At 36.3% G+C, this 12,215-nt stretch overlaps 1 protein-coding gene across 3 annotated transcripts in view; it reads left to right on the top strand.

Moving 5' to 3' along the window:
• LOC123675778 (Krueppel-like factor 5) overlaps positions 1–12,215 on the top strand; it is a 217,032-nt gene that overhangs the window by 27,080 nt on the left and 177,737 nt on the right. The window lies entirely within an intron of this gene.

The following is a 12,215-nucleotide window of genomic DNA, read 5'->3' as shown; positions in this document are numbered from 1 at the left end:
GTTATGCAGAACTGAGCACACTGAAAAAAATATTTTGCAGAAATTACGCTGAACACATTGTGTCTCGCTTGAGATTTGAAAAAGGGGTATTATTCATAAGGCAAAATTATTCTTCAGGTGTCATCTATACGATAATAGGTATATGTTTATCCAGGTCATGATGCAATACTCTGCATAAGTTGGTCTACAGCCTCTATAAGCTCTGTTTTGTATCAAACGAAATATAATGTAACCTGAAGAAGCTCCAGAGGTGGAAAAATAATTGTTGCAAACATTGAAATATTTGTGGAAATCACTTTGTTTTTTATTATTAATAATGAGTTTTCATCAAGTATGGAATGGATCTATTGAATAATCATTATCGTTATTATCTTTCCTCTCCAACAACACCGACACTTTCAAACGACCGGAAGCCAAAATGCGCCAAGTTCAACCTTGAAAAATTCGCAGTTTCTCTTATCATCCCAACAATGCAACATCTCAAATCGGCCGGAAAACAACAGACGTCGTCGAAACATCCAGCAGCCCTTCCGCCCAATCGTCAGCAGAACGTCGACCCGCCGTCGGCATCGTCCAGCTCCAGACCGACGGAAGGCCGCCGCTCCTGCAGTTGCGTGCCCGATAAGAATCCGTGGGTCCGAGGGCGTAGACCGGAAGTGTTGAATAACACGACAACAACGGCGAACCTGCACTGCTTCAATTGCCACCCACATTTCCGGCGGGTAACTCGGTGAGAGCTCTTATCGCATCCTCTCTCGGTTGCTGCTGCCCGGTACCACCAGGGACGGATCGGTCGTGGTCGACCACAACTCTCTGATATGATTTATATTTGTGCGAATTCCACACCGCGACATGCCAGAACTGCCAGACGTAACGAATTTTTGTCACGATGTCTGCAATTTTAGAATTTTGGCTTCAATTCGTCGATGACGAATTCTTCCTCAAATTCTATTCTTTCCATTCGTTTTTGAGTTGGTTAATCGTTCAATAAATATGTCTCATCGAAATCTAGTTTTCCTCTGATTGATAGCAAATATAAATTTTGCAAACACATATCAATCAGCAAAGTATTACGTTTTATTTATTTTTCTACATTCATGCAAAAAGCAAAACTTTATTGAACTATATTTAGTGGAAAAAGAAGTTCTTTATTGCACTAGTGCAATAAAGTTTTTATTGCACTCATCTGTCATTCTACTTCAACGTGCTGTCATCATGACAAACATAAACGTTCAAACCCACTACATATTTATCAGATATGCTGTGAGATTGGCAATACGTTTAAAACAGTTACATATTTTATATTATTTTGTATTAATGTTAGCAGCCAGAGATAAACAAACAATGCTTTCCCGAGAATAACTCCTTAATCAAAACTGATCCGATTTGTAACCGTCTACCTCCATAGAGCAAACTGTCTGTACTATAACCACACCTCATGATACATACATTTTTTGCTTTTTGCATGAACGTAGAAAAAATGTTGTATGCAACTCGTGCAAATATTGTTTATTGCACTCGACGTGTTGTCCAACTCGGCCTAACGGCCAATTCCACGTCGAGTGCAATAAACATTCACTTTTTGCACTTGTTGCATAAATAACTATTATTTATACATGTACTGTGTGTAAAAATTAGTAATTACTGTCATTAATAAGTGAGTGGAGTACATGATAAATAGTTGCCGTCAAATCATACAAGACTTGTCAAAAAAAGTAAATACAAAATAGGTAAAATACAAATAGGAAGGCAAAAGCCAATATCGATAATTGACTAAAAAGGTGAGCATCACATATTGAATATCTACATCACAGATAAAATAAACATTTAAAACTCTTCAAGTTCCTGCCTAGGCAGCAAAATGATTATTCTCAATGGAAATGAAACATTCGACATTTTCTGACAATCAATATTTTTTGCCAACTTCCTTATTTCTGGAGGAGTAAGTACTGAAGACGGCGACCGTTTCAGGCGCTACTATTTGAAGGGCGGCAATTCAGCCCAGTTTGCTGGCCGCCTTTCCATATTTCAATCTTGATTCTTTGAAATAACATAATAATAAAGGTTTTTTCGCTCCGTTGCGTTTGTCAACATTTCCTGTAATAAAATCCCCAAACTGCCTTGATAATAAATAACAAATGGCAGCCCAATCAATATAAACAGAATTCCCTATTACTCTCATTGGAAGAGGGATGAAATCATTATGTATTTCATAAAGACGAAAAATAACACTACTACCTTCGCTTTCGAAGAAAGTTCTGATTTTTTTTTGAGGGGAGGGAGGTGTTGGTTGGGTTGGTTATGTTGTTATTGTTGCTCTTTCAACAGGGACGCCGAAAAATTCTACGCTTCAGGCGCCAAAATTACTCGCGCCGGTCATGTAAGTACTTCTGAGTCGCTATCACTGTCCATTATATGAATTTATCCGATATTTTTTCAAAAAACTGTCAGATATTTCATACGTTGCCGAACTTTAATTACTGTAGACATATATATTTCCCTATCTCTAAAGAATTGACGTTGATATTAAAAGATTGGGCGGTCAATATGAGACAGAAACACGGAACCGAATATAAAGAAGAAACGGTGAAGACAACGTGGAACGCTTTGTGCAAACTCTTGCAAAAAAGTACTATAATGACTTAATGACTATAACATTATGATTGGCCCATTTTTTTTGAGTCATTTAAATCAGCTCGAGATGCCCACGATGCGATAGTATTAGGTCATCTATTATACATTAGAGAAGAGCTATTAATCTTATGTTTACTCAAATTTCAATAAAGTCATCAATTTTTCGCCGAATATACCTTGGGCATCGACAAATGCCTCTTAATTTTATGACAAGTTTCTCAAGTTCGTATCTTGCTAACAGTAAACAAGTGAAGAGCTTTCGATTGTCATAAGATTTTTTCGTCTATTATCAATGTCCTAGGGATATTACTACTGATAATTTCAACACCACCATCGATAAACATAATTAATACGAAATGTTATGTTGTAACGTTACAATTGCCCACTTGGGCAAAACTTATCAAGCTGAGACTCTGATGAATTACTAGCGTTAATTTGGCTAACCATGAAGCATAATCGATTCGGACAAAAAAATGGACGTCAAAATTGGAGACGATCTGGCAGACTACACCCCTGTCCTCGCAACCTCTGCCATTATCTGGATCCGACCCGAAGGACCACGCGAGCTTCTTTGTTCAGGCTTCCACAAGTCTGGAGGAAGTGCTGAGTCGGGCGTTTTTCCCACCAATGCCGTTTTGTGAATCATCGCCGTCCACGTAGTGATTGAATTCGCCCTCTGTCTGCTGCAATTAGTGGTGGGTGGAACCGCGATCTCTAATTCATTACGATCGCGGATAAAGATAAGGCGGTTTAAGCCAATCCTCCAGACACATTTCTAACCTAGGGGCATTGAAATTCGTTGGCAAATAAATAATTCTTGGATGCTGTAACAATCCGTACTTCGACTAATATGTTTATTTGAAAGGGTGCAATATACAAGTTTCTCTAATTCTGTGGTTATTTCGTTCATTCTTCCACATCTTGTAGAACAAAATCGTGCGAGAATATATGAGAAACGCACAGTTTTCATGGTTATATTTTATTATTCTATGTTGGTACTCCGAACTTTCCGCCACGGCTTTATCTGTCAATTCATCAATTTGCCTTAAAGAAATCAGTTCTGCCAACCAACATTTTTCAATGCAAAAATCACTAAAATATATTTATGGAAATATTTCATTAATTTCAAAGAAAATGCAGTGAATTAGAGAAAATAATGTATAATACTCGTACAGAAGGCTCATTCTACCACTCGTTCATTCCAAAACTCGCCACTTCGTGGCTCGTTTTTGAATTTTGAACTCGTGGGAGAATATCAATGCCTTCTGCACTTGTATAATAAATAACTATTCCAAAACGCAGCTTTCCTTCGATTTCTTCATATTCCCTTTTCTGAACTAGGAAGATAGGATGAGCAAAATAAGGCATCTTAAACGGCACGGCTTCCAATGCTTTTCTGCGAGATGAAAGAAGATGTCATACAAAAATCGAAATAAGTATTATACATAGATAAAGTAGTGTAAGCGATGAGCAATAGAGTCACACAGTCCCCAATCTCAAAGACATTGAATAATATTAGAAAACATAATGACTATGAAATAAACAGTACCAAATCCTGAGAGAGGAGGAATTATAGGGTTTAGCTGAAGCAACAATTGATACATTCTTTGCCGATCAAGGTGAAAGTTCAAAAATTTCAGAAACCCATTGAACATGGATTACTCCTAGATAATTTCGTGAATATTTCTCAATGACAATATTCTGTTATGTAATTCATCAAGTAATAGAGAAATTATTATCTGTTAACATTAAAACATCAACATTTAGTAACAACAGTTCTACAATATAGAATCAAAACAAACCTGTAACAGGAAATCCCGGTATAACCATAAGGGGGTACTAATGAATACAAAATATCGTATGCTAAGGAAAATATGAGCTCGTGATAGGTCATGAACTTCCTAACGCATGTCTCCGTCTCTCATACTGATTCAAAACAAGAAATTTTTGCTGGATGATGAGAATCTAACTGTATGGTATAAGCTAAGTCATACATTAGAAAGTTTTCAATTCAAATAAGAATGAAAGATTCGATATAAATAAGATTGTATTCGTTTAATATTCTCAATGATGAAATTTTGGATTCGGCCAAGAAAGTTTTGAACTGTGTGAATCCAAAAATCGAATGAAAAATGAATTATTTCCTATTTCAAAGCAAAAAATGAAAAAAATTATCAATGAACACAAAGTTTGGCACAAAAATCGATTGATGCTTATTAATCCTCCTAGCTCAAGTCTCATGAACTTTTAAAGCAAAAAATTTTAAAAAAGACACGTAATAAAAATATATATTTCTACGATGATACTGTCTGTGTACAATATTTTTCACATTTAAAGTTCTGGCAATATGAATTTGTGAAACTTCCCTTCAGGTTTCTCAATCAATGTCCCGACTTCAAATCTTGCCGCTGAATTCAAATTAAACATTTTTTCATTGATACTTGATGTAGAAAGCAAATCGAGATATTTCAACATTTTAACACAGATTTCCACCCAGATGTAGGGATTCACCGCTTGGCTTGATCTTTAATCTACTTAGCTTGAGCTTGACTTGATTTCAAGTCAAGCTCAAGTCAAAAAGTAGCTTTTCAATCTCAAGTGAAGTATTAATTCATCAAGTTAGTACTTGAAGTTTTGAGTTAATTGATCAAGCTACAAGATTTTTAGCAGTTTTATTGTTTAGTATCACATAAAGAAAAAATGATAAAATGAGAAGAAACCTTGCGAAAAATACCTACTTTTATTTCTTAAACTTATTTTATGAAAGAACCGAAAACATCACCTTTTTTGAAATAGAAACATAAACCAAATCTTTAAAAATCATAACAAAATAAAAGATAATAAAGATCCTTAATATTGAGGAACCTCCAGGCTTTGTTTGATTCCATAATCTTATAGATTTGTCTCCTAACCTATTGCGGGTTTTTGTTATTGTAAGAGCAGCTCTAAAAATTGTCTTTTAACAAGAGCTGAAGATGCTTGGCCATTTTGGCCAAGTTTGGAAAGATGTTTCTGAAACTACCAAAATCTACCAATAGATTTCATAGAAATGTGAGAAAACAACTAATAAAGTCACACTGGCGAATGCTTCAGTCTCTCGGCGCTCGATGAATCCTCTCATTTAGTCTTAGCGCGCACGAGATTGCAGAAATATATGCCTTGCAACGCGTGCATATCAAGCTCAAGTAATATCGAGTAGCTTGATATCAAGTCCAGCAATAAATATCTAAAATCAAGTCAAGTTCATGTAATTTTCACCAGCGTGATTTTCAAGTCAAGTAGTTGGTTGAAATGTCAAGCTACTTGGCTTGATGAATCCCTACCCAGATTTGAGACCTGCTTCAGGACATAAGCATTAACTGACTGATTTAAAAGTCCTGGGCCTCAATACAATGAAATACCGAAACTGATACCCCAATATGCGAATTGTCTACTGCTCGAGTGTCATTCTCAAATTACATTATTATTTCAATCATTGAATTAATTAACAGGTTTTAAATCAACGATTTCATTTGAAATTCTGTATATACAGGGTGTACAATTTTAAAACTTCAAGGGGAGATTATACAAGTGATTTGCAACAAAAAATGTCATATAACACATAGTCAAAATGTTGGCGGTTATTCTTCAATTCAACATTTCTTGATTTCACAGAATTTATCACTTTTTTCCACAAAACCAATTATATCCTATTCATTTCAGCATCCTTATCGAATTTGATCATATATTCCGAAAGAGCATTAAATTTGCCTCAATATGAGAAGTCATGAGTGGCAAAAGAGTTTTACTGACGAGTGTGGTGAGGTAGTGAATATAAATATTCTGAAGGTAGCGAAATAAGTCGTATCTCTCCAATCGTTTTATGAATGAAAAACTATTGATGAGAATATGTTTTATTTGCAGTAAAAATGACATATCAAGTTTTGTGCTAGCTACTTTCCTTCTGCTGTCATATCATGGCTAACGTGATGACAATGAAAAAGACGAAAATACTCAAACTTTCCGTGAAATCAAAAAACGTTAAATTGAAGAATAACCACCAACATTTCGACCATGTGTTACATAACATTTTTTGTTGCAAATCACTTGTATAATCTCCCCTTGAAGTTAGGCCGTTTTAAAAGTGTACACCCTGTATATGAACATAAAATGCGGTTTTGAAATTAGGTGTTCCCAAAATGAGTTGACTGCCTCATTTAGTTTACCCATTTTAAAAGTTATCTAATTCAAGGAAACATTTCGCAAAATCGCCGATATCCATCAGGTAACCAATCATCACGGATCCACCTTCATGGAATTTTCGTGGCCAATTTCCCAATTGATTATCCACTCAAACTCGCCCACTGTAGACCTCATAAGGAAGCAATTCATGCGAGGAGCACCGATATCGCCCGATTGGGCTGGAACCCATTCATGGTCGTAAAATCGGCCGAACCGATTGTATTCCAGATTGGATCCGCCGTCATAAGGCCAAGACTGATTGTGCAGGTGTAAACTTGTATATTCGACTTTTACGACCGCAATTTAATATTTTATGGAATGTATCTGTTACAGCCGGAGTAATTGATCGTTTTTGTTCCAAATGAGGCTGGGCGCATTATGATAATTAAACGATTATCGCTTCGGCCACGACTAATTAGAAGCGGTACGTTCCGAAAACGGGTCGAACAATGGACTGCTTATTGCATTCTGTGTAAACCGATTCCTTGATGTTGTGCCTGTGTTTTTCCAATTTTCCACTTATACAACCGATTTATCGTACCAATTATTACATTTCACTTTCGAGATTTAACATTTCTGCAGTGGAAGTCATCCACTAAAACGGAATCGTTCGGTATTAAGAAAACTGTGAGTCTTATAACCGCCCCTTGTGGGAACCCAGTAGATAGAGCTATTATAGTCGAAAAGAGCCACAAAGGAGCGAGTTTTCGAACGCATGAGTGTTGGAAATGTCTTCTGAAAATAGTATCAGACGATATTTTCTCTGAGTCAAGTTTTGTGAAATATTGTCGAAATTCAAGGCATTATTCAGATTATACATTCTAGTACTTTTGTATTGTAACTTGGAAGTTGGTGTGATTGTCACGAGAATTGACAGATTACGGAATTTGAATCGTACTGTTCGAATTCTGAAAAAAATTATAAATAACCAATAACCTAACCTAACCTAACCTAACCATTTGAAATTCGCGAATTATATCAGACGAAATCGTTTAACACCACCAGAATTAAGAGAAATTGCGAAAATGTTGCAAATCATTTCACTACATATATCGAAATTATACCTATTATATTGACTATTGAAGTGTGTTGAAATGTGATAGGATCGGAAGTCATTGTAGACAACCACAAAACGTAAAATATAACTGAAAATAATGCTGTAATGAGTTCATTACATCACTGTTTTTAGTACTCTAATGAACTCATTACCATACTGAAATAAATGAACTCATATAATGAATACCAATGTTGAACAAACGAGTTTATTCGTTACAAATCCCGAATAGAGTTCTCTGAAATTCAACAGCTTCAATAGTAGTAGGCAGAGTATTGTATTCAGCAATATATTAGGAAAAGTGTGAGCGCTATAACCGACCCTTGTGGGAACCCCATAGCTCTTTACTTCGATAGTAGTATTGAGAGAGTAATGCATTCAGCAACATGGTAGTAACGTCTACTACCATGTTGCTGACTACAATACTCTTTTCAAGAATAAAATTGGGTTCCGAATGTTTCGATGATAAACTTCAGGTTTGAATTATGCATTTGATTCTAAAAAAAATTGACATAATATCGAAAATTAGACAAATATTCAAAATTACTTCATTCTATTCATAATTTTTATTCTGACATAAAATTAATTATTGGATAAATTTGTGCGAGTGTTAAAAAAGTTTTTTTTCCTTGTGTTGTTAAAGTAATGACGAAATTTGAGGCTTTTTATTCACCTCAGCATGTTAGCATAGGAACCTCATAATATAAGTTGATCAATGAGCATCCAAATTCATTATATCACCGTCAAAGTGGGCTCCTTTCGAAACAACTAAACCTACGCCAATGAATAAATAATCCTATAATTGAAGCTTTCTTTGGTCGTTTTATTATTGCATTGGTACCTATCAATTCATGATGAGAGTGATGATGATGACCAAGCAATTCAGAAGTCTTTAGCCTCAGAAGTGAAAATGTAGATTTGGGAAAACACAGACTACCGAATCCTTATTGAAGAAATATGCTACACAAATTCAGTTGATATTTTGGCCAGAAATGTGTAATTTCCATAATAGAACAAAATGAACTCATCGGAGTTATATAACAGTCCTAGAGCTCTGCGTTGTACGACATTCTATTAGCAATTCAAAATTTCAAATGAATTCTTTGTTCGATATCTTGAGCTCTTGTAAAAGTAGAAAAGTACAGCTGAAATAAATTGAGCGTTGACCCCTAAACTCCCTATTAGTGTAAGTCTCGATCAACTAAAAGGAAAGTAACACTCCTCATCATAACTAGGCGGACTAACAATGAGATCTCCGAATCAAAATTGAACCATGTGCCAACCTTGATCATTATTGCCAAATGATCAATTAAGGTATGGTTCACGTCTTCTTGACAATTTCCCAATGACCACAACACGCACAATTTGGTAGTTGCGTCAAGAAAAAAGTACAATGCATCAGGGTGGGCGAAGATCGATGTCGACATGCGGTGTTCGATCTAATTACGTCCACGATATTCAGTTATAATATCACGAGAGCATAGACAATATTCGTTTATACACCGATTCACGAGACATCATTCGCGAAACATCACGAGAGCGCAGCTCGAGTGGTCTTTCGCGAATTACGCCGAGTGAAGGGGTTCGTATAATCGAAATATATTCTACGCTCGAGTGGTATTCGTTACGATTATATGACGAATAATTTCAATAACTACAACCAAAGCACTGCATTTTGAAAATTCAATGACATTTCACTGAGCTTGACTTTTATTTTTTGGCGAACGTCTAAGAATGTTACTATGGAAATGATCACAATATGGCAGGAGGCGAAACACAAATAGTATATAACATTACTAGCAAGGTAAGAGGGTTTTTACTGGCGAATGGAGGATATAATTGACGAGCCGCAGGCGAGTCAGTTACCTCCTTGAGCCAGTAAAACCCGTTACCTTGCGTGTATTGTTTTATATTTTATTTGTTTTTCATTTGTAAAAAGGTTACATAAATTCCAAAAAAATCTCAATAATTTGTCTCAAATGTCGTAAGCTATCATAGACATATAAATATACAGGGTGGCCATTTGAAAACGAAACAGACGAGATTACAGACGAAATAAAGTTTTTCGATAGAAATGCTCGGACAGGTCGATTTCTGTTTCGAGGGGGACAACTTAAGATGTAGGTTACGGACGCATAGCGCTTCAACCCTTGCTGCTACAACCCCCACCCCCAATTTTTGAATAGGGAAGATGGGGTGAGTGATACCTCAATTTAAAGGTATTTTTATACTGATTTCAGCACAGTAATTTTTTCTTCATTTTATGCATTAGTTCTCGAAATATTCATGCGTTAGTTAGTTAGGAAGGAAGCCACAGTCATGGTTGTTTTGAAGCTCAAAATGTCGATTTTTCACAAAACACTACAAGTGCCATGAAAACACTAATCCATTTTCAAATATTTAGTTGAGAATATTTCGAGAACTAATGCATAAAATGAAAAAAAAAAATACTGTGCTGAAATCAGTATAAAAATACCTTTCAAATGAGGTATCACCCACCCCATCTTCCCTATTCAAAATTTGGGGGTGAGGGTTGTAGTAGCAAGGGTTGAAGCGCTATGCGTCCGTAACCTACATCTTAAGTTGTCCCCCTCGAAACAGAAATCGACCTGTCCGAGCATTTCTATCGAAAAACTTTATTTCGTCTGTAATCTCGTCTGTTTCGTTTTCAAATGGCCACCCTGTATATATGTCTACGTAAGCTATGGAAGCGTTGCCATGAACATGTCTGTTTATTTTTCTTTACATTTGTTTTGGCGAAAGCGGGAATAAATGTACCAAAAGAAATTATTGAGGCAGCCAGTAGTGTAGCTTCAAGTTTATTACCTGCAAAATCAGCTTCAAGGTACGAGCGAGAATACGACGACTTCAAAAAGTGGCAAAACAAAAATAGTGTGATTGGGGTAACTGAAAATATTTTGTTGGTCTACTTGAATCAACTATCAGCTAGATTCAGCCCTAATACTTTATGGGCAAAATGGTCTATGCTGAAAAGTTGCTTGGAAATGAAAGAAAATGCCCCTGTTCGCAGGTTTGTTTTCCTTAAAAAATTTATTGAAAAATATGACGTTTAGTTGTCATTTGCAGATTTCAAAAGGTAATAGCGTTTCTGCAATGAAAAAATGATCGTTATACGCCAAAAAAGGCCAAGGTAAAGAAGAGGCTGAACAATTCCTTTTACATGCTCCTGATGACCAGTGGTTGCTGGCGAAAATTGTAACAATATTTGGGATTTTTGGATGTTGTCGATGTGACGAAATTCTCTCCTTAAACATGAATGATGTAAATAATACTACTTACTTGTAAAAATTTTGCAAGTTAACTGTCAGTTTTACAAGTAAGTGACTTGATAAAATAAACTTTCTTGATTAATATTGTGTTTTTGGAAACTGACGTTTACAAATGAGAAACAAATAAAACGATTATACCACGTCGTCAAGTAGTATATATTCACTTATCAATACGCCATAACTATGGGAAATTTACGGATTCTATTGGTTCATCAGAACATGAGTTGTATAATCTCAGAAATAACCCCGAAGATCGTAGAACGATCGTTAGAAGTGGGGCTACAGGCTTTGGGCGTTTTCATATCGAACCTGAGATGAAAGTTTACGAGCGTCGTTATCTGGAAGTGCCAGCTTTATGGGCACGTCTCCACCTAGAGGATCTGCTTTCTTCCAGCTCGGTCTCGCTGATAAATCACGAGTTACAATAATAACGTTTTATTGGTTGGGGGCGAGATTTTTGACGGTCATATCATACGTGTGTAGATCCTGTTTCTGGAACTGATGAAGCGGATCGAAAATCGGTAACCTGAGGCCCCGTTTACACGCCAATCTAGCGGCACGCCTTCTAACATGATCTGTCGTCTGGACACGTAATGCGAAAATCGATAGTGGCGCCATCGCTGCGCGTTTGACGGATAAACTGTGTCGCGGTCCGCAGGAATATACAGGGTGGTCAACTTAAAACAGTCCAATCGAATATTTTCTATATCTTTTACCAGAGAACACCCAACACCGAGAGTATTATAAATGTAGATAGTTAATTTCCAGATTATAAACAGAAACGTACAACTTTGATTCCGCCGTTTTTTTCGAAATTCGAGGCTTTATTGTAAAAAACTGGTTATAGGTACATTTATGATTCAAAGTATTGTCAATCGCTGGTCACTACTTTCTCTCATCTTTCGGGCAGCGTACGAATCCCGCGTTAAAAAAATGGTCATCTTTTGAAGCGATTCACGAATCTATCCAATTTTTTACTTCTCCACAATTCCCGAAGTGCTAGTCAGCCAGGCCGT

This window comes from Harmonia axyridis, chromosome 3 (genome assembly GCF_914767665.1).
Source record: "Harmonia axyridis chromosome 3, icHarAxyr1.1, whole genome shotgun sequence".
NCBI lineage: Eukaryota > Metazoa > Arthropoda > Insecta > Coleoptera > Coccinellidae > Harmonia > Harmonia axyridis.
Note: the sequence above shows the minus strand (reverse complement) of the source record. Positions and strands in the feature narration are given on the sequence as shown.